At 50.1% G+C, this 21,934-nt stretch overlaps 1 long non-coding RNA gene across 1 annotated transcript; it reads right to left on the reverse strand.

The window, feature by feature from the left end:
• Positions 1-1,871: 1,871 nt before the first annotated feature.
• On the reverse strand, positions 1,872-18,128 carry LOC129715468 (uncharacterized). The gene is made up of 5 exons (XR_008726503.1): positions 16,726-18,128; positions 13,345-13,532; positions 12,356-12,553; positions 10,621-10,770; positions 1,872-8,598 (listed from the first exon to the last, which is right to left on the reverse strand). It is a non-coding gene; the product is annotated as an uncharacterized LOC129715468 (long non-coding RNA).
• Between the last annotated feature and the right edge of the window lie 3,806 nt (positions 18,129-21,934).

Genomic DNA, 21,934 nt, shown 5'->3' on the forward strand with positions numbered 1-21,934 from the left:
ATCCCCACCTCCACACAATAGCCTCACTATGACTATAAAAGATGAAATAGCTTTTGGATAGCAGTAGCTGGATCGGTTTGAGTTCTTTGAGGGTGTAACTAGGAAAATGGACAAGGGAGAGCCCGTGGGTGTAGTGTACCTGGACTTTCAGAAAGCATTAAATAAGGTCCCACATAGGAGATTAGTGGGTAAAGTTAGAGCGCATGGTATTGGGGGCAGGGTACTGACATGGATAGAAAATTGGTTGGCAGACGGAAAGAGTAGGGCTAACAGGTCCCTTTCAGAATGGCAGGCAGTGACTAGTGGGATACCGCAAGGCTCGGTGCTGGGACCGCAGCTATTTACTATATGCATTAACGATTCAGACGAAGGGATTAAAAGTAACATTAGCAAATTTACAGATGACAGAAAGCTGGGTGGCAGTGTGAACGGTGAGGCGGATGCTATGAGAATGCAGGGGTGACTTGGACAGGTTGGGTGAGTGGCAGATGCATGGCAGATGCAGTTTAATGTGGATGAATGAGAGGTTATCCACTTTGGTAGCAAAAACAGAAATGACGATTATTATCTAAATGGTGTCAAGTTTGGAAAAGGGGAAGTACAACTAGACCTGGGGGTCCTTGTTCATCAGTCACTGAAAGTAAGTATGTAGGTAGAGCAGGCAGTGAAGAAAGCGAATACCATGACAGCCTTCATAACAAGAGAAGTTGAGTATAGGAGCAAAGAGGTTCTTCTGCAGCTGTACTAGTGAGACCACACCTGGAGTAATGTGTGCAGTTTTGGTCTCCAAATTTAAGTAAGGACATACTTGCTATTGAGGGAGTGTGGCGTAGGTTCACCAAGTTAATTCCTGGGATAGCATATGTTGATAGAATGGAGCATCTGGGCTTGCATACTCTGGAATTTAGAAGGACCAGAGGAGATCTAAATGGGTTATCATTTTTTAAGTTTAGTTTAAAGACAGAGCACAGAAGCAGGCCCAACGAATCCCGCCCACTAACACTACCCTACACAGACCAGAGTCATAGAGTGATACAGTTTGGAAACAGGCCCTACAGCCCAACTTGTCCACACCGACCAACAATGTCCCAGCTACACTAGTTCCACTTGCCTGTGATTAATCCATATTCCTCCAAACCTGTCCTATCCATGTACAGTTGCACAACCTTTTATCCGAAAGCCTTGGGACCAGACACTTTTCGTAATTCAGAATTTTTCGGCTTTCGGAATGGAAGATTTTTAGCGTAGATTTTAACGGCTGGCTCAGTGGTAGAGTGCTCGGCTCGTATCCGCAAGGTCGTGAGTTTGCGCCTCGATCCCGGCAGTCACTCGATCGCGAGTTTGAGTCTTCAATGTAGTTTTTTCTTGCAGAATAGGAGAGAATAGGGAGGGTTAGGCTGGGATCATTCTCTGCGAGATGATCTTAGTGCGGGAGACAAGTGTAGGAGAGGTGTACTGACTGTGTGGGCAGAATTTTGGAAGTGATTGCCCACCATTCTCAAAAGCCGCTGTGTCTCCCTGTCCCTCCAACTCCAGAGGAATCCGCTCCCCGATGGGCCGCAACGGCGACAAGTGGCAGTTCGCCCACAGCCCGAGCTGCGCCCCCTCATCCGCAACCCGGGTTCCTCTGGAGTTGGAGCGGGGCTGGGCTAGAGTTGTTGCTGGCTGTGAGTCTCTGGGATCTGCGTGCTTGCAGTGGGCCTGGGGGTCGGTGTCCCGATGAGGGGGCGCAGCTCGGGCTGTGGGCGAACTGCCACTTGTCGCTGTAGCGGCGCATCGGGGAGCGGCTTCTGGTGGTCCTGACGTCTCTCAGCTCCTGTCCAGGGGGACGGCCGGAGACGTCAGGACCACCAGGAACCCGCTCCCTGATGCGCCGCTACAGCGACAAGTGGCAGTTCGCCCACAGCCCGAGCTGCGCCCCCTCATCCGCAACCCGGGTTCCTCTGGAGTTGGAGCGGGGCTGGGCTAGAGTTGCTGCTGGCTGTGAGTTTATGGGTTCTCCGTGCTTGCAGTCGGTGTCCCGTTGGTCCTGACGTCTCCGGTCACCCCCCTGGAATGGAGCTGAGACTGGGAACTGTACCGCCCTTGCCCCCTCCCTCTGCAACTGCAAACAACCCCACAGTTCCCAGTCTCAGCTCCTGTACAGGGGGGTGGCCGGAGACGTCACAGCCCGAGCCATCAGCTTCTGTCCCTACGGGGACAGCGGAGAGCGTGTTCCTCTGGAATTGGAACGGGGCTGGGCTGCTGCTGGCTGTGGGTCTCTGGGTTCTCCGTGCTTGCAGTGGGCCTGGGGGTCGGTGTCCCGTTGGTCCTGACGTCTCCGGTGACTGGCACTGGCTCCAACGTGAAGACAGTGCAAAGCCCCCGCGCCGGTGCAATGTGCGGGAGCTGGAGAGGGGAGGGAAGGGGTCACACACATGGCCGGGAAGCAGAGGGGTGTAGGTGGGGTGAAACTGAAGGGAACGACAATTTGCTGCTGCCTGCCCGCTGAGTTAAAAGGTTCCCATGCAAGACTCACGATACACTGTGTATCGTGAGTCTACCGTGGGAACTTTTTAACTCAGCGGGCAGGCAGCAGCAGATTGTCAATTATTAACCCTCCCGCGCAATATACCCTCACCTTCTCTTTTATGAATGGGGATTTAGTTCCCCTTTCTTCGAGGACCGACCGGAGGTTCCGCTGTCACCTCTGCGGGCCGCCCTCGGTGAACGTTTTCAAGGACCTTTCTTCAAGGACTGAAAAAATGTCGCTATTCGGAGGTTTTCGTTATTTGGATCGTCGGATAAAAGGTTGTGCACCTGTACCTATCTAACTGTTATTTAAATCGATGGGATAGTCTCAGCCTCAACTACCTCCTCTGGCAACTTGTTCCATACACCCACCACCTTTTTGTGTGAAAACATCACCTTTCGGAACATCACCTTTTGATAGACAGAGTTGACGTGGAAAAGCTTTTCCCACTGAGAGTAGGGAAGATTCAAACAAGGGGACATGACATGAGAATTAAGGGACTGAAGTTTAGGGGTAACATGAGGGGGAACTTCTTTACTCAGAGAGTGGTAGCTGTGTGGAATGAGCTTCCAGTGAAGGTGGTGGAGGCAGGTTCGTTTTTATCATTTAAAAATAAATTGGATAGTTATATGGATGGGAAGGGAATGGAGGGTTATGGTCTGAGCGCAGGTATATGGGACATGGGGAGATTATGTGTTCGGCACGGACTAGAAGGGTCGAGATTGCCTGTTTCCGTGCTGTAATTGTTATATGGTTATATGGTTTATATGGATTCCTATTAAATCTTTTCCACTTCACCTTGAACATATGTCCTCTGGTTCTCGATTCCCCTACTCTGGGTAAGAAACCGTGCATCTACCCGATCTATTCCTCTTATGATTTTGTATGCCTCTATAAGATCTCCCCTCATCCTGCTGCGCTCCATGGAATAGAGACCCAGCCTACTCAACCTCTCCCCATAGCTCACACCCTCTAGTCCTGGCAACATTCTCGTAAATCTTCTCTGAACCCTTTCAAGCTTGACAATATTTTTCCTATAATATGGTGCCCTGAACTGAACACAATATTCTAAATGCGGTCTCACCAACGTCTTATACAACTGAAATATGACCTACCAGTTTCCACAGTCAAAACTCTGACTGATGAAGGCCAATGTGCCAAATCCTTTTTGACCACCTTATCTACCTGCGACTCGACCATCAAGGAACCATGCACTTGCACTCCTAGATCCCTCTGCTCTACAACACTACCCAGAGGCCTACCATTTACTGAGTAGGTCCTGCCCTTGTTCAATGTCCCAAAATGCAACATCTCACACATCTCTGTATTAAATTCCATCAATCATTCCTCAGCCCACCTGGCCAATCATATAACCATATAATCGATCGATCCAGATCCTGCTGCAATCTTTCACAACCATCTTCACTATCTGCAAAACCACTCACTTTTGTATCATCAGCAAACTTGCTAATCTTGCCCTGTATGTTCTGATCCAAATCATTGATGTAGATGACAAACAGTAACGGGCCCAGCACCCAACCCCGAGTCACACCACTAGTCACAGACCTCCAGTCCGAGAAGCAACGTTCCACCATCACCCTCTGCTTCCTTCCATGGAACCAATTTGCTATCCATTCAGCTATCTCTACTTGGATCCTTGGAGATTAGTGGGCACAATTAGGGCACATGGTATTGGGGGTAGAGTGCTGACATGGATAGAGAAGTGGTTGGCAGACAGGAAACAAAGAGTAGGGATTAACAGGTCCCTTTCAGAATGGCAGGCAGTGACTAGTGGGATACCGCAAGGCTCGGTGCTGGGACCGCTGAGCTTCTACACTCTGGAGTTTAGAAGGATGAGAGGGTATCTCATTGAAACATATAAGATTGTTACGGGTGTGGACATGCTAGAGGCAGGAAACATGTTCCCGATGTTGGGGGAGTCCAGAACCAGGGGCCACAGTTTAAGAATAAGGAGTAAGCCATTTAGAACGAGGGCGAGGAAACACTTTTTTTCACAGAGCTGTGAGTCTGTGGAATTCTCTGCCTCAGATGGCGGTGGAGGCCGGTTCTCTGTATACTTTCAAGAGAGAGGTAGAAAGAGCTCTTAAAAATAGCAGTCAGGGGATATGGGACTAGGGGAGAATACGTGTTCGGCACGGACTAGAAGGGTCGAGATGGCCTGTTTCCGTGCTGTCATTGTTATATGGTTATTATATGATAGCAGCCCCCTCTGTCCCAGTCAATCTTTTCCCATAACCAACATGGGAAAGATAGACACAAAAAGCTGGAGTAACTCAGCAGGACAGGCAGCATCCCTGGAGAAAAGGAATAGGTGACCATATAACCATACAACAATTACAGCACGGAAACAGGCCATCTCCACCCTTCTAGTCTGTGCCGAACACGTATTCTCCCCTAGTCCCATAGACCTGCGCTCAGACCATAACCCTCCATTCCTTTCCCGTCCATATAACTATCCAATTTATTTTTAAATGATAAAAACGAACCTGTCTCCACCGCCTTCACTGGAAGCTCATTCCACACAGCCACCACTCTCTGAGTAAAGAATGTCCCCCTCATGTTACTCCTAAACTTCAGTCCCTTAATTCTCAAGTCATGTCCCCTTGTTTGAATCTTCCCTACTCTCAGTGGGAACAGCTTATCCACGTCAACTCTGTCTATCCCTCTCATCATTTTAAAGACCTCTATCAAGTCCCCCCTTAACCTTCTGCGCTCCAAAGAATAAAGCCCTAACTTGTTCAACCTTTCTCTGTAACTTAGTTGCAAAAACCCAGGCAACATTCTAGTAAATCTCCTCTGTACTCTCTCTATTTTGTTGACATCCTTCCTATAATTAGGCGACCAAAATTGTACACCATACTCCCGAATTGGCCTCACCAATGCCTTGTACAATTTTAACATTACATCCCAACTTCTATACTCAATGCTCTGATTTATAAAGGCCAGCACACAAAAAGCTTTCTTTACCACCCTATCTACATGAGATTCTACTTTCAGGGAACTGTGCACAGTTATTCCCAGATCCCTCTGTTCACCTGCATTCTTCAATTCCCTACCATTTACCATGTACGTCCTATTTTGATTTGTCCTGCCAAGATGTAGCACCTCACACTTATCAGCATTAAACTCCATCTGCCATCTTTCAGCCCACTCTTCCAACTGGCATAAATCTCTGTAGACTTTGAATATCTACTTCATTATCCACAACCCCACCTATCTTAGTATCATCTGCATACTTACTAATCCAATTTACCACACCATCATCCAGATCATTGATGTACATGACAAACAACAGTGGACCCAACACAGATCCCTGTGGCACCCCACTAGTCACTGGCCTCCAACCTGACAAACAACCATCCACCGTTACTCTCTGGCATCTCCCATTCAGCCACTGTTGAATCCATCATGCTACTCCACCATTAATACCCAACAATTGAACCTTCTTAACCAACCTTCCATGAGGAACCTTGTCAAAGGCCTTACTGAAGTCCATATATACAACATCCACTGCTTTACCCTCATCAATTTCCCGAGTAACCTCTTCAAAAAATTCAAGAAGATTAGTCAAACATGACCTTCCAGGCACAAATCCATGTTGACGGTTCCTAATCAGATCCTGTTTATCCAGATGCTTATATATATTATCTCTAAGTATCCTTTCCATTAATTTGCCCACCACTGAGGTCAAACTAACAGGTCCATAATTGCTAGGTTTACTCTTAGACACCTTTTTAAACAATGGAACAACATGCACAGTACGCCAATCCTCCGGTACTATTCCCGTTTCTAATGACATTTGAAATATTTCTGTCATAGCCCCTGCTATTTCTACACCAACTTCCCTCAATGTCCTAAGGAATATCCTGTCCGGACCTGGAGACTTTTCCACTTTTCAATCAATCAATCAATCAACCTTTATTGTCATCTTGCAAGCAACAGTTGTTACAGTGCAAAATGAAAAGACGTTTCCCAGTGAATAGCGGAGCATCGCACATGAAATTTAAACACTTCACACATAATAACACTAAAAACAATCCAGTCCCTGATGGAACAGTATAAATAGTTAAAAGCAGGTAAAAAAAAAAACACAATGTTAAAATTCAATAAACCAATCATAAAAAATGTCCGGGGCCGCTGATGTGAGTGGCCAGTGCCAGTATTAAAGTGTCCGTGCCAGCCGCAGAGTCAAGTCAAGTGACTGTGGGTGCAGAGTGACTGTTTAGCAGCCTCACAGCCTGTGGTAGGAAGCTGTTTAGCAGCCTCGTAGTCCGGGCTTTGATGCTACGATATTTCTCAAAAGTGTCAGTACTTCCTCTTTGAATCTCATAGTATCCATAGCTACTCTACTTGTTTCCCTTACCTCACATAATTCAATATCCTTCTCCATGGTGAATACCGAAGAAAATAAATTGTTCAATATCTCCCCCATCTCTTTTGGCTCTGCAGATAGCTGTCCACTCTGACTTTCTAATGGACCAATTTTATCCCTCGTTATCCTTTTGCTATTAATATAGCTGTAGAAACCCTTTGGATTTACTTTCACCTTACTTGCCAAAGCAACCTCATATCTTCTTTCAGCTTTTCTAATTTCTTTCTTAAGATTCTTTTTACATTCTTTATACTCCTCAGGCACCTCATTTACTCCATGCTGCCTATAATTATTGTAGATCTCTCCTTTTCCGAACCAAGTATCCAATTTCCCTTGAAAACCATGGCTCTTTCCAATTTTTACTATTTCCTTTCAACCGAACAGGGACATAAAGATTCTGTACTCTTAAAATGTCACCTTTAAATGTACTCCATTTCTCTTCCACATCTTTCCCATAAAACAAACTGTCCCAATTTACTCATTTTAAATCCTTTCGCATCTCCTCAAAGTTAGCCTTTCTCCAATCAAAAATCTCATCCCTAGGTCCAGTTCTGACCCTCTCCATAATTATATTGAAACTAATGGTATTGTGATCACTGGTCCAGAACTGTTCCCCAACACATACCTCTGCCACCTGACCCGTCTCATTTCCTAACAGGAGGTCTAGCACCGCCCCTTCTCTAGTGGCTATTTCTATGTATTGCTGCAAAAAACTATCCTGCACACAGTTTACAAACTCCAACCCATCCAACCCATTTATAGAATGTGTTTCCCAGTCTATGTGTGGAAAATTGAAATCTCCCACAAGCACTAACTTGTGCTTACTACTAATATCTGCACTCTCGTTACATATTTGCTCTTTCAATTCTCACTCCACATTTGGCGGTCTATAATACACCCCTATAAGTGTTTCTACCCCTTTCCCATTTCTCAGTTCCACCCAAATAGCCTCCCTAGACGAGCCCTCTAATCTATCCTGTCAAAGCACTGCTGTAATATCTTCCCTGATATGCAATGCAACACCTCCACCTCTTTCCCCTCCAATTCTATCACACCTGAAGCAACAAAATCCTGGAATATTTAGTTTCCAATCACAGCCCTCCTGCAACCATGTTTCACTGATCGCCACAACATCATACTTCCAGGTGTCAATCCAGGCTCTAAGTTCATCCATGCTCTAAGCATCCTCGGTGCCACACAGCTGGGGAAATCTAAAGGAGATCCTATTCTTTCATCGCCCCAGTGACCCTGGAACACAAACCCTTAGGTGTTACAACATGACTTCAGTCGGGATCGAGTAACCGAGCATTGACTGTCAGTCGTCTCTTGACTCTATGGTCCTCTGGGCAACTCACCACTCATCTCAGTGAGTGACCCAGTCAGGCTGAGGGAACACACTGGAGTACCAAGCTGGAAGGCGGCTTCCTCCCGCACTGACTGTGGTCCTAGGCTGCACCAACAACACAGCACTGGGGACCAGGCCTTGTGCAAACCCTGGGAGTTTAAGGAGAGAGCAGCGGGCTGTACCTCCCCACTGGGTCCAGTATCAGCAGGGCACTGGTTGACTGGAGCAGAGTTTTGGGGCCATGGACCACAGAAGAGGGAAGATTAGTAATGCAGGTACCTGGAGACAGCAGCGAGATCCAGCCCCACAGCTTGGCAAAGGGAGAGAACAATTCAAGGTAAGCCAAACCTGGGGGGTGGGAAAGAAGAGTAAGATGTCAACAACGCAAATTTCTCTCTCAAGGTTTACAATGTTCAAAGGGCCATGTGGCCCAATGTTTGTGCTGCTGTTCACAAAAGCACCATGCAACTGATTGGCCCACGGCTCAATTGTTAGTGTGTGGGGATCGCTGATTGGTGCCGACTCGGTGGGCCGAAGGGCCTGTTTCCACGCTGTATCTCCAAACTAAACTAAAGGAAGGATAGCAAAAGCCATAAGATAGACACAAAGTTCTGGAGTAAGTCAGCGGGTCAGGCAGCATTTCTGTCTGAAAATGGATGGGTGACATTTGGGGTCGAGACCCTTCTTCAGACTTCAAGCCGAAGAATTGATTTAGACAGTCTAGAATTACAGTAAAGAGTAATTTGGAAAAGTTAGGAGTCCTCTCAAAACAGGGAAGGTAAAAGAGATGACCTATCAAACGTTGAAGATTGTAGCAGGGTTCTACACGAGAAAGGTTTTGCTATTGAGGGATCAATAAACAAAGGTCACAGATTCAATACTGACAGGATGCAGAATATTCTCTCCAAAACGCTGCAGGAAGTGGATACATTAATGATTTAAAGTGGATGGATACACAGGGTGTTGCTGCTGATACAAGCTGGAGATTGCAATGGAACGATGCTCTTTAGCAGAAGCTGCATCACTTTCCACACCTTGGTGAACAGGCGCTATGCAGGGGGAGTTTGTGTCGTCAAATGGCAGCACCCTATTTTATGTTTTTGTTTTTTTGTGTGTACATATGTGTGTGTGGATGTGTGTGAATGAATGGTGATTAGCTGCCCCAAATAACAGCTCAGTCCCCCTGATGTAACCCAGCATTTGGGAAATCTACAATCCTGTACAACACGTTCAGCTCCTGCCCAGTGTCAGTCCACAGCCCACTCACCCACCCACAGCCCACCTCACTAACAGCCCCCCACCTGCCCCAGTAACAGACCCTCACACCTCACCCGTTCCATTTCCCCGCCTCACCGTCAGTCCGCTTACATGTTCCTCACCCCCCTCCCAGTAACAGCACATAGACCAACCCCATGTCCCGACACCTTGTAATAGCCCACTCAACCTCACCCTGCCCCAGCAATGGGGTGTTCACCCCCACCCCCCACCACCTCCACCCCCCCCCCCCCCCCCCCCCCCCCCCCACCCCCCACCCCCCCCCCCCCCCCCCCCCCCCCCCCCCCCCCCCCCCCCCCCCCCCCCCCCCCCCCCCCCCCCCCCCCCCCCCCCCCCCCCACACCCCCCCCCCCCCCCCCCCCCCCCCCCCCCCCCCCCCCCCCCCCCCCCCCCCCCCCCCCCCGCCCCCCCCCCCCCCCACCCCCCCCTGTCCCCCCCCCCCCACACCCCCAATTCCACCCAGTGCCCGACCACACAACTACCACCCACCACACCCCCCCTGGTACATCCCTACCCTGGTTACATCCCCCCACCACCCCCCCCTGTCCCCACCTTGTAACCCCCCATCTGTCTGCCCCACCCCTAACATCTCCCACCCCCACCCTGTCCCCACCCCAACATCATCTCCCACCCACCCTGTCCCCACCCTAGTAACATCCCCCACCCCCCTGTCCCCACCCTAGTAACATCTCCCACCCCCCCTCCCCCCCCCCTAGTAACATCCCCCACCCCTGTCCCCCCCCCATCTCCCACCCACCCTGTCCCACCCCAGTCCCATCTCCCACCCTGTCCCCACCCCCTAGTAACATCTCCCACCCACCCTGTCCCCACCCTAGTAACATCTCCCACCCACCCTGTCCCCCCACCCCAGTAACATCTCCCACCCACCCTGTCCCCACCCTAGTAACACCTTCCACCCACTCATCCACCCACCACAGTAGGTGCCCGCTCAGCTGCCCCACTTCAATATGAATTCCCTAAAGCCTCTGTTCCAGACCCAGCCAGTGTGTCCTCTGTGCCGATAGTGCAACGTGCCGCATGTTAGCTGTTCAGGATGAGGGACGTGGGGGTGGAGATGATGAACGTTTCACTTACCCTGCAGCTCATCCTGGAAGGAGTAGCCAGATGTGGACGACAAGTAGATGTTGGAAGAAGTGGAAGACGCAGTCAGTCTCCCCATCCTGCCGTATGCTCTGTTGAATTTCTCTTCGTAGCTGTCCTCAAAGCTGGACGGCCCTGTGACTGCTGGATGCCAGATACAGGTTACCGAGGCAAGTAATCACAGGAAAATATTACAGCACCTCATATTTCGCTTGGACATCTTACAACCCAACCATATGATGTTGACCTCTCTAACTTCAAGTAACCCTTGTTTTCCCTCCCTCTCCATCCCTCCACCATCCTAGCTCTCTGGCCAGTTTAACTGTCCTCCTGATTATATTTTATCTTTGTATGCTTCGTTGTCACCTTCCCCTAGCTAACAATGATCTATTCTACATTTTCCTTCATCTTTGCCCCCTTTGATCTCTCGTTTTCACACCTTACTCTTCCAGATCACCCTCTACCCTGACTAAGTCTGAAGAAGGGTCTCGATCGAAACTTCACCCATTCTTTCTCTCCAGAAAAGCTTTTAACGGCACTGAGCCTGTACTCGCTAGAGTTTAGAAGAATGAATGGGACCTCATTGAAACTTACCGAAAAGTGAAAGGTTTGGATAGAGTGGATGTGGAGAGGATGGTTCCACTTGTGGGAGAGTCGAGGACTAGAGTGCATAGCCTCAAAATTAAACAACGCTCCTTTAGGAAGGAGATAAGGAGGAATGTCTTTAGTCAGAGGTTGGTGAATCTGTGGCATTCTTTGCTACAGAAGGCTGTGGAGGCCTAGTCAGTGAATATTGTTAATGCAAGATAGATAGATTTGTGATTCGTACGGGTGTCAGGGGTTATGGGGAGAAGGCAGGAGAATGGGGTTAGAAGGAAGTGATAGATCAGCCATGATTGAATGGTGAAGTAGACTCGATGGGACGCTTGGACTAATTCTGCTCCAATCACTTATGACCTCATGCTGCCTGTCCCGCTGAGTTACTCCAGCATTTTGTGTCTATCTTTAGTGTAAACCAGCATCTGCAGTTCCTTCCTATAAAGGAAGGTACAATCCCTGGCCTCTCAGTAACTGCAGCTAGGTGCCGGTCACCTCCCACCACCAGGGGGCATCAGACCCCGACTCAGCGCTCCCCACAGTAACTGAACCGTGTGTGTTACCACACACAGGCCCCACAGCAGAGCAGCAGAGCGCCCCTCTCCTGTCCGCCCGCCCGCCCGCCTCCCAACACCCGACAGGATTGGCAAAGTCTCACAGCAGCTGTGCGATGATCGCTGGTCAGTGCCGACTAGTTGGGCCAAAGGGCTCGTTTCCAACTCAAACTGAGATAGTGCAGCACGAGTCTCCGACGTGCACCAGTGATCGTGGTACTTTAAACCAAGGAGAAGCCCTGAACCAGTCTGTTGGAGGGAAAGGTTAAGGCTTTAAGAACACTGACGTCAAAAGGTCATAAGTGATAGGAGGAGAACTAGGCCATTCGGCCCACCAAGTTTACTCTGACATTCCATCATGACAGAACTACCTCTCCCTCCTGACCCCATTCTCCTGCTTTCTCCCCGTAACCCCTGTACTCATGAAGAATCTGTCTATCTCTGCCTTAAAAATATTCACTGACTTGGCCTCCACAGCCTTCAGTGGCAATGAATTTCACTGATTCATCAGCCTCTGACTAAAGAAATGTGCCGGTGCCCTCCTTCCACCCCCCGCGCTGCCCTCCCTGGACATGTACCGATGGGCTCCTGCCAGCCGCTGCTGCTGCTGAGGTGAAGAGAGCGATGAGAGTGCTGAGAGCACTTGGAGGCGTTGCTGACGTTGCTAATGTTGCTGATGTAGCTACTCAAGACTGTTGACTGAACTGTTGGACGGTGAACGTTTGACACCAGGCACAGGTCCCGGCCTCGTGCTGTTTGACCTTTTCTTGTGCAACCTGAAAATATAAAGGACAACGATTTAGGACGGAGGCAGACCAGGACTGCGAAAGAGAAGCAAAAAAGTAACGATGATAAAGGAAACTGGACATTGTCAGCCATTTGCAAAGTGAGAATGAGGAGCTGGTGCGACTTTGGTGGGGGAGGGATGGAGAGAGTCGCTTGTCAGAGCTGGGAAAGGAGGGGGGGATGGGGGGGGGGGGGAGAAGATTGTTTCACATGGGGAAGGAATATCATGACTCTCTCTCTCTCTCTCCTCAAGGAACTGCAGATGCAGGTTTATAAAAAAAAGTCACAAAGTGCTGGAGTAACTCAGTGGGTCAGGCAGCCCCTGTTCACGTTCCCTCCAACATCCCTCATGAGCCCATCAACCGAATGGCTTCATCAACAACTTATTGGCACGGCAACCCTGCCCTTGGCCTTTTGGAAGATATACCCTACATCCGATCATCCTCCACCTGAGATTCCAAGCAGGAAAGAAGAGGCTGTTGGAACTTTCCTCGAGTTTTTGTCCAGAACTGTTTCCTGTAGGGAAAGGTTCAGTTGGGGTTGGGGGGAGGCGGGAATGGGGAGGAGGGAGGGAGGGGATTGGGAGAGGAGGCCGTGCTGCGGGAGGAGGGGGGAAGGGGGCGTGGGGGGGGGGGGAAGTTGCAGTTGTGATACACAGCTCCCTGAGTGAGGTACAAGGGTGGAGGCTGCATCTATACTATTAGAAAGGAGCATAGCTTAGAGAGGAAAGAACGAGAGGGAGGGGGGGGGGGAACGAGACAAGAGAGAGAGAGAGACGTACCTGACGGGAGTCTCCATGTAAGAGGGAGCGCCGGATTTGCTGGAGCCGCCGCTGCTGCTGGAGGTGTCGTCGTTGTGCCGGTAGTAGTCGTTGGTGGCCAGACAGGGACTGCGGTGGGACATCCTCACCGTAGTACCACCACCTCCGAGTCTCAGCCCAAGCACGGCACTGCCAGTCTTCCGCACTGACTGTGAACAATGAGAAACACAGTATGAGGGGCAGCCCTGCACTGGGCACTGGCACCCTGCCCACTGGCCCAGCGAGGGAGGGGGTGGGGGACACATTGCTATCATCCTACACACCAACCCTGCACATGGCAGGGCACATGGTATTGGGGGTTAGAGTGCTGACATGGATAGAAAATTGGTTGGCAGATAGGACACAAAGAATAGGGATTAAAGGGTCCCTTTCAGAATGGCAGACGGTGACTAGTGGGGTACCGCAAGGCTCGGTGCTGGGACCGCAGCTATTTACAATAAATATTAACGATTTAGATGAAGGGATTACAAGTAACATTAACTAATTTGCAGATGACACAATGCTGGGTGGCAGTGCGAACTGTGAGGAGGATGCTATGAGACTGCAGGGTGACTTGGACAGGTTGGGTGAGTGGCAGATGCATGGCAGATACAGTTTAATGTGGATGAATGAGAGGTTATCCACTTTGGTAGCAAAAACAGAAAGGACGATTATCATCTAAATGGTGTCAAGTTTGGAAAAGGAGAAGTACAACGAGACCTGGGGATCCTTGTTCATCAGTCACTGAAAGTAAGTATGTAGGTAGAGCAGGCAGTGAAGAAAGCGAATGGCATGCTGGCCTTCATATCCAGAGGAGTTGAGTATACGAGCAAATAGGTCCTTCTGCAGTTGTACATGGCCCTAGTGAGCCATACCTTGAGTATTGTGTGCAGTTTTGATCTCTAAATTTGAGGAAGGACATTCGTGCTATTGAGGGAGTTCAACGTAGGTTCACAAGGTTAATTCCCGGGATGGCGGGACTGTCATATGCTGAGAGAATGGAGCAGCTGGGCTTGTAATCTCTGGAATTTAGAAGTATGAGAGGGGATCTTATTGAAACATATAAGATTATTAAGGGCTTGGATACACTAGAGGCAGGAAACATGTTCCCGATGTTCAGAACCAGGGCCCACAGTTTAAGAATAAGGGGTAAGCCATTTAGAACGGAGATGAGGAAACACTTTTTCACATAGTGTTGTGAGTCTGTGGAATTCTGTGCCTCAGAGGGCAGTGGAGCCAGTTCTCTGGATACTTTCAAGAGAGAGCTAGATAGGGCTCTTGAAGATAGAGGAGTTAGGGAATATGGGGAGAAGGCAGAACTGGGTACTGATTGTGGATGATCAGACACGATCACATTGAACGGCGGTGCTGGCTTGAAGGGCCGAATGGCCTACTCCTGCACCTATTGTTGGGGAATCTACAACTAGGGCACAGAGGCGAGGGTGACAGTGGCATGATTTTTCGGGCAACCTTTCCAACAGAGAGTGGAGGGGACATGGAACAAACTGCCAGAGGAAGTGATTTACAGTGTTTAAAAGATGTTTGGTGAGGGATACGGATTGGAAAGGTTTAGAGGGATATGGGCCAAACACAGGCAAATGTGGGCAGCCTGGGAAGGCTCGTTTGTCAGCATGGACGAGGAGTAGGGCTGAAGGGCCTGTTTCTCTGTTTTATGTCTCTTTCAATGGAGGGTCGGTGACCTGACCCATTAATGGGGTCAGACCTGCAAAGCCGACAACGCGTCTCCCGTTTTCATTTCGGACTTCCAGCATCTGCGCGTTTTTGTTTTTCAACCGGCTGGTGCCAGCCAGCACCAGCTGCAGGGCAAACACTGCTTCCACTCAACATGCGAGGCCTGTACCCAAACAGCAGATAACATCTCAGACAACACAAGCCACAGGCCACGTGACAACTGGCAAAGCTTCCCACAACACTGCACCTCAGTTTAGCTCAGTTTATTTCAGAGATACAGAGCGGAAACTAGGCCCTTCCGCTCACCAAGTCCATGCCGACCAGCGATCCCCGCACATTAACACTACCCCACACAGGCTAGGGTCAATTTACATGTATACCAGGCCAATTAACCTACAAACCTGTACGTCTTTGGTGTGTGGGAGGAAACCAAAGATCTCGGAGAAAACCCACGCGGTCTCGAGGAGAACATACAAACTCTGTAAATACAGCACCTGTAGTCGGGATCGAAGCCTGGTCTCTGACGCTGCAAGTGCTGTAAGGCAGCAACTCTACACTGTGCCACCCTTTTAAACCTGCACCATCAACACAGTGACCTTGTCGTCCATACTCACGACTTCTCCTCACTCACTATCCTTTGTGATTTTACACGTCTCCCCCAACCCCTCCTACTCACCCCCACCGGCCTGCCCAAATGGCTTGTGTAGGAAGGAACTGCAAATGTTGCTTTACACCAAAGATGGACACAAAATGCTGGAGAAACTCAGCGGGACAGGCATCATCGCTGGAGCGAAGGAATGGGTGATGTTTCCTGTCGAGATCCTTCTCCAGACTGATGTTGGGGAGACAATACAGGGACCAGACAATCCAACTGGAACCAAGTGGAGCTTTACAGCGCCCACCTGACTGTGAGCCCATAAACAAGGCTTCCTCAACAGTCCAAAGGGCGTCCCATTTACACAATTTTTTTGGCGACTGCCGGCACCCGTAATAGTCGCAGCAGGTCGCCAAAAATGTTCAACACATTGAAGATCCAGCGGGGACCAGGAAAAGGTACGACTCTTTGGATGACTATTCATGACCATACAGGTGTCACGTGTAGACAGGTCTGGAGCCATGGGAGGGAGAGGCTGAGGCTGCGGTCTGGGGGAGGGAGAGGATGAGGCTGCGGCCTAGTCCTTGCCCCAGGTCCCGCTCCTCTCTCTCCCCGCGGGCCCGGAGCAGCAGCCCCCGGACCCTACACCGGCTCAAACCCCAGCCCAGGGCTCGGAGCCGCGCTCAGGGCCCAGTCCGCGGCCAAAGCCCGGACCCAGCTACAGCCCCGAGGCTCGGCCCACACCAGGCATCATCACCTTCCCTCTTCTTTCCCTTCTCCTCATCCCTCAATCACCTCTCACTCCCTCAGTCACTCCCTTCCTCCCTCCATAACCCCTCTCCCTGCTTGCTTCCCCCACTCCTCACCTCTACCCTAGTCGTGGGTCGGAGTTTAAGGGGAGGCAGTCAAGGGGGTGAGGCTGGGAGCCGTCCCCGTCCGCAGGGCCCCCGGCACCGGGAGGAGCGGTCACCTGTGTGGGGCCAGGGACCGACACGACAGACAGACAGACAGACAGACCAGGGACAGACAGACAGACAGACAGACAGACAGACAGACAGACAGACAGACAGACTCACCGAGTGATGGTCCCTGCGGGGTCCGAGCAGCAGAAGCTTCGCCGCGGCGCCAGGAACAAGGAGCGGGAGCGTGGCCACTTCACCCACTCCCCTTCTGGTCACCGCTTGACCCCGCTGCACCTATAGTATAGTATAATAGATGATGGTAGATGGGGGTAGGGTATAGCTGAGCTGACACCAGACACAACCTCCTCCAACGCCGTCTGTCTGTGTCTGTGTCCATGTCCCGCCCCCCGGTGCCGCTGCTCATTGTCTGCATCGTTCAAAATGCTACATTCTAGAGTGTTAGTTTGTGTCGCGGTTCCAACCCCCCGGGGGTGGGGACAGGAACCGTGACAACTGGGGCACCACCACCATGTTCCAACCTGCACCACCCTCACCTCCCCTCCCTGATCCCCACCTCCACACAATATCCTCACTCTGACTATAAAAGATGAAATAGCTTTTGGATAGCAGTAGCCGGATCGGTTTGAGTTCTTTGAGGGTGTAACTAGGAAAATGGACAAGGGAGAGCCAGTGGGTGTAGTGTACCTGGACTTTCAGAAAGCATTAAATAAGGTCCCACATAGGAGATTAGTGGGTAAAGTTAGAGCGCATGGTATTGGGGGCAGGGTACTGACATGGATAGAAAATTGGTTGGCAGACGGAAAGAGTAGGGCTAACAGGTCCCTTTCAGAATGGCAGGCAGTGACTAGTGGGATACCGCAAGGCTCGGTGCTGGGACCGCAGCTATTTACTATATGCATTAACGATTCAGACGAAGGGATTAAAAGTAACATTAGCAAATTTACAGATGACAGAAAGCTGGGTGGCAGTGTGAACGGTGAGGCGGATGCTATGAGAATGCAGGGTGACTTGGACAGGTTGGGTGAGTGGCAGATGCATGGCAGATACAGTTTAATGTGGATGAATGAGAGGTTATCCACTTTGGTAGCAAAAACGGAAATGACGATTATTATCTAAATGGTGTCAAGTTTGGAAAAAGGGAAGTACAACTAGACCTGGGGGTCCTTGTTCATCAGTCACTGAAAGTAAGTATGTAGGTAGAGCAGGCAGTGAAGAAAGCGAATACCATGACAGCCTTCATAACAAGAGAAGTTGAGTATAGGAGCAAAGAGGTTCTTCTGCAGCTGTACTAGTGAGACCACACCTGGAGTAATATGTGCAGTTTTGGTCTCCAAATTTAAGTAAGGACATACTTGCTATTGAGGGAGTGTGGCGTAGGTTCACCAGGTTAATTCCTGGGATAGCATATGTTGATAGAATGGAGCATCTGGGTTTGCATACTCTGGAATTTAGGACGAGAGGAGATCTTATTGAAACATATAAAGCCCTGTCCCACTTTCACGACCTAATTGGCGACCTCTGCCGAGTTTGCCCTTGACTCATACTCGCAGCATTATCGTAGGTCTTCGAACTCTTCCTCATGCTCGTGAGTGGTAACTCTTCCTCATGCTTGTGAGTGGTCTACGCGCAAAGGTCGGCATGGAAAAAATCAATAATATTTACTTATAGGCAGGTCGAAGGTAGGTCGTGATGGCAGTCGTAGGTAGTGGTAGATAGTCGTAGGTCGGTAACTGGCCCAAGAAAAAATATGCAAACATGACATAATTTTATCATGAGATCATTTTCCACTCATAGCTAGTCGTAGTTAGCCTTAGGTGTGGAAGACTGAGGTCGAGTGGGGCCATAGAAGGTCATAGACATAGTCGTAGGAGGTCGTACACATGGGCGTAGGAGGTCGTACACATGGGCGTAGGAGGTCTTTTACCCTGACCCTGACCTCAACACAACAGCACCAACCCCCACACTCACACACCCTCAACACCTCCACCTCCTTCCAGTGAAGGAACCTCGTCCAGTGCCTGTGGGTCCTGATGCCCCACCGCTCGTGTTTACACCGACGCCTGTTGCAGGCGTTCCGTCACTGTTGCGGCCAAACCCACACACTCCCTGCGTCGGTCTGCCCCTGCATCTCCTGTTGCATCCGGTACCCAGGGCTCCCCTCGTCCGTCTACCCCCGGTTCCCCCATGGCGGTCTCTCCCCACAGGCCCATCGGGTCACCTGCGGCATTACCAACCCCACTCCCCATCTGTTCGGAGGGAAAGGGTGATGAGACAGCCCCCTACCGCACAAGGACCGGGCGGGTCAGTAGGCCACCCACCAGTTACGGCGATTTTGTTTGACCTCACTATATTCCCTCAGATTATTGTTTAAAGTGCCTTAGTTGCTTTTCATTTCTACTAGATGATAAGGAGATGTAGATTGGCTATTGCATGTTAGCCAATCAGAATGCTTAGTAATGATAACTCTGCCTGGTGCATGCGTTATAGTGTAAGAACTCGCTTACTGTATTCAGTAGTTGCAGCAGACTGAATGTGTAATGTACTGCATTTCTGATACTGGAATGACAATTAAAGATGCTTACACCTTTACACCAGGTGTGAGTCATACAATAGGTATTTAAGAAGGAACTGCAGATGCTGGAAAATTGAAGGTACACAAAAATGCTGGGGAAACTCAGCGGGTGCAGCAGCATCTATGGAGCGAAGTAGGCAACGTTTCAGGCCGAAACCCTTCTTCAGGTGGGGGGGGGGGGGGAGAAGAAAGGAAAAAGGAGGTGGAGGAGCCCGAAGGCTGAGGGATGGGAGGAGACAGCCCGAGGGCTGAGGAAGGGGAGGAGACAACAAGGGCTAACAAAATTGGTAGAATTCAATGTTCATGCCCCCAGGATGCAGACTCCCTCAGCGGAATATGAGGTGCTGTTCCTCCAATTTCCGGTGTTGCTCGCTCTGGCCATGGAGGAGACCCAGGGCAGAGAGGTCGGATACGGAATGGGAGGGGGATACAATACAATATACAATACAATACAAAATATAATAGGTAACTGTATTTTGACTATGTAGTTGTAGGGAAATTATTTGTGAAGTGTATTGTGTTTTAATTAGGATTGTAAATATTAGACTTTGTTTAGATCTGTAGTTTCAGAAATAACTTTCTTTTCCAAAAGTGAGAGCATGTGTTTAGTGTGTATGTATTGTGTGATTGCTGTATTATGCGTCTTTTATATGTTGACAGATGGTCTCTGACAATAGATTCTATTTTTCTGTGCTTTTACTTTGTTGAAATAAAATGATTTTGAACAAAGAGGGTAAAAAAAACAGCAAGGCAAACAAGGGTTGTGAAGAGGCCAGGAAAGGGAGAGTCATGTTACTACACCTGTTGTAAATCACTGGAAGGACTTAGTTGATTGGTTAATGCAAATAAGCAAATGTATTGTAAACCATAATGAGTGGTTAATAGTTTGCCACACCTTCTGTACCATAATTGTCTAATACCTATATAATGTCTCAATTTTGTATCGGAGTCACGTTCACTGGACCTCTCCCAGAGCTGTTAACTTTGTGCTGGAGGGTTCCGAGAATTGTCGCAGCGCTGTAATAAAGAAGTGTTAAGTTGAGACAAGTGTTTGAATCAAGTTTTCTTGACCAGGTTGAGAAAGCAATCGGTGCGGACTGGATGGGTTGAGGCGGGTAAATTAATATGTGTTGTTTGGAGTACGTAAAATTGTGAGAGGAGAGCACGGGGGATGTCATTGGTGTTGAATGGGGGTTCAGTACGGGATGAATGGGGGGTTCAGTACAGGATGAATGGGGGGTTCAGTACAGGATGAATGGGGGGGATCAGTACAGGATGAATGGGGGATCAGTACAGGATGAATGGGTGGTCAGTACAGGATGAATGGGGGTTCAGTACAGGATGAATGGGTGGTTCAGTACAGGATGAATGGGGAGCTCACTACAGGATGAATGGGGATCAGTACAGGATGAATGGGGGATCAGTACAGGATGAATGGGGATTCAGTACAGGATGAATGTGGGGATCAGTACAGGATGAATGGGGTGGATCAGTACAGGATGAATGGGGGGCTCAGTACAGGATGAATGTGGGAGCAGTGCAGGATGAATGGGTGGTGCAGTACAGGATGGATGCGAAGGGGGGTGAGTACAGGATGAATAGAGGGACCAGTGTAGGATGGATAGTGGGGTGGCAGGAAAATTAATGTGAGGTGGATAGAGTGATCAGCGCAGGGTGAATAGATGGGGAGGGGGGGTGTGTAGATGGGGAGGGGAGCACAGGCGATGTCATTGAGGCGGGAATGGGGATCAGTGCAGGATGGAGAGTAGGGGGTCTCAGGATAAGGGCGGTGAAGGGGATGTACTAGAGAGAGAGAGGGGGGGTGAGGTGGGGAGGAAGGAAGGTCAGCACTCATCGGACAACATCGCCCGGCTGCCTTAGCCATCTCAGTCCACCGCCAAGTGCTGCCGCCAAAGGGGGAGGTGGTTGTGATCTCCTCGCCACCACCTCCCCTCCTCCGCCAGTCAACAGCAAGGTGCGGGGCCGAGCATTGCAGCTCAAAGATCCTATTGCCAAAGGGTCTGTCGTGCAGCTGCTTCAGACGGCGGAAGATGGCCTCCCACTCCTTCCCTCCTTCCGGCCTCAGCGTGCGGGAGGGTTTGTTTTGAAAGCAGCGGCCGCTATCAGGGTGGGCGGGGTGCGAGAGCAGGAGAAGGAGGTGAAGCAGCTGTGGGTGCCACTGCTGCTGCTGTGCAGGGCCCTTCATTCGTGCCGCTAAACCCCAACGCCAGCTGCTAAACCGCAATGCATACTGCGAAACCCCAACGGCAATCGCTAAACCCCAACGCCAGCCGCTAATCCCCAACGTTCACTGTGAACCCCCAACGCCAGCCGCCTAACCACAATGGCAGCCTCTATACCTCAACAGCCCCTAAACCCCAACGGCAACCGCTGAGACCCAACACCAGCCGCGAAACCCCAACGTCAACCGCTAAACGGCAACGCCAGTAGCTAAACCCCAACGCCAGTAGCTAAACCCCGCCAGTAGCTAAACCCCAACGCCAGTAGCTAAACCCCAACGCCAGTAGCTAAAGCCCAACAGCAGTAGCTAAACCCCAACGCCAGTAACTAAACCCTAACGCCAGTATCTTAAGCCCAACAGCAGTAGCTAAACCCCAACGCAACGCCAGTAACCTCTAAACCCCAAAGCCAGCCGCTAAACCCCAACGCCAGTAGCTAAACCCCAACGCCAGTAGCTAAACCCCAACGCCAGTAGCTAAACCCCAACGCCAGTAGCTAAAGCCCAACGCCAGTACCTCTAAACCCCAACGCCAGCCAAACGCCAGTAGC

This window comes from Leucoraja erinacea, unplaced genomic scaffold (genome assembly GCF_028641065.1).
Source record: "Leucoraja erinacea ecotype New England unplaced genomic scaffold, Leri_hhj_1 Leri_1190S, whole genome shotgun sequence".
NCBI lineage: Eukaryota > Metazoa > Chordata > Chondrichthyes > Rajiformes > Rajidae > Leucoraja > Leucoraja erinaceus.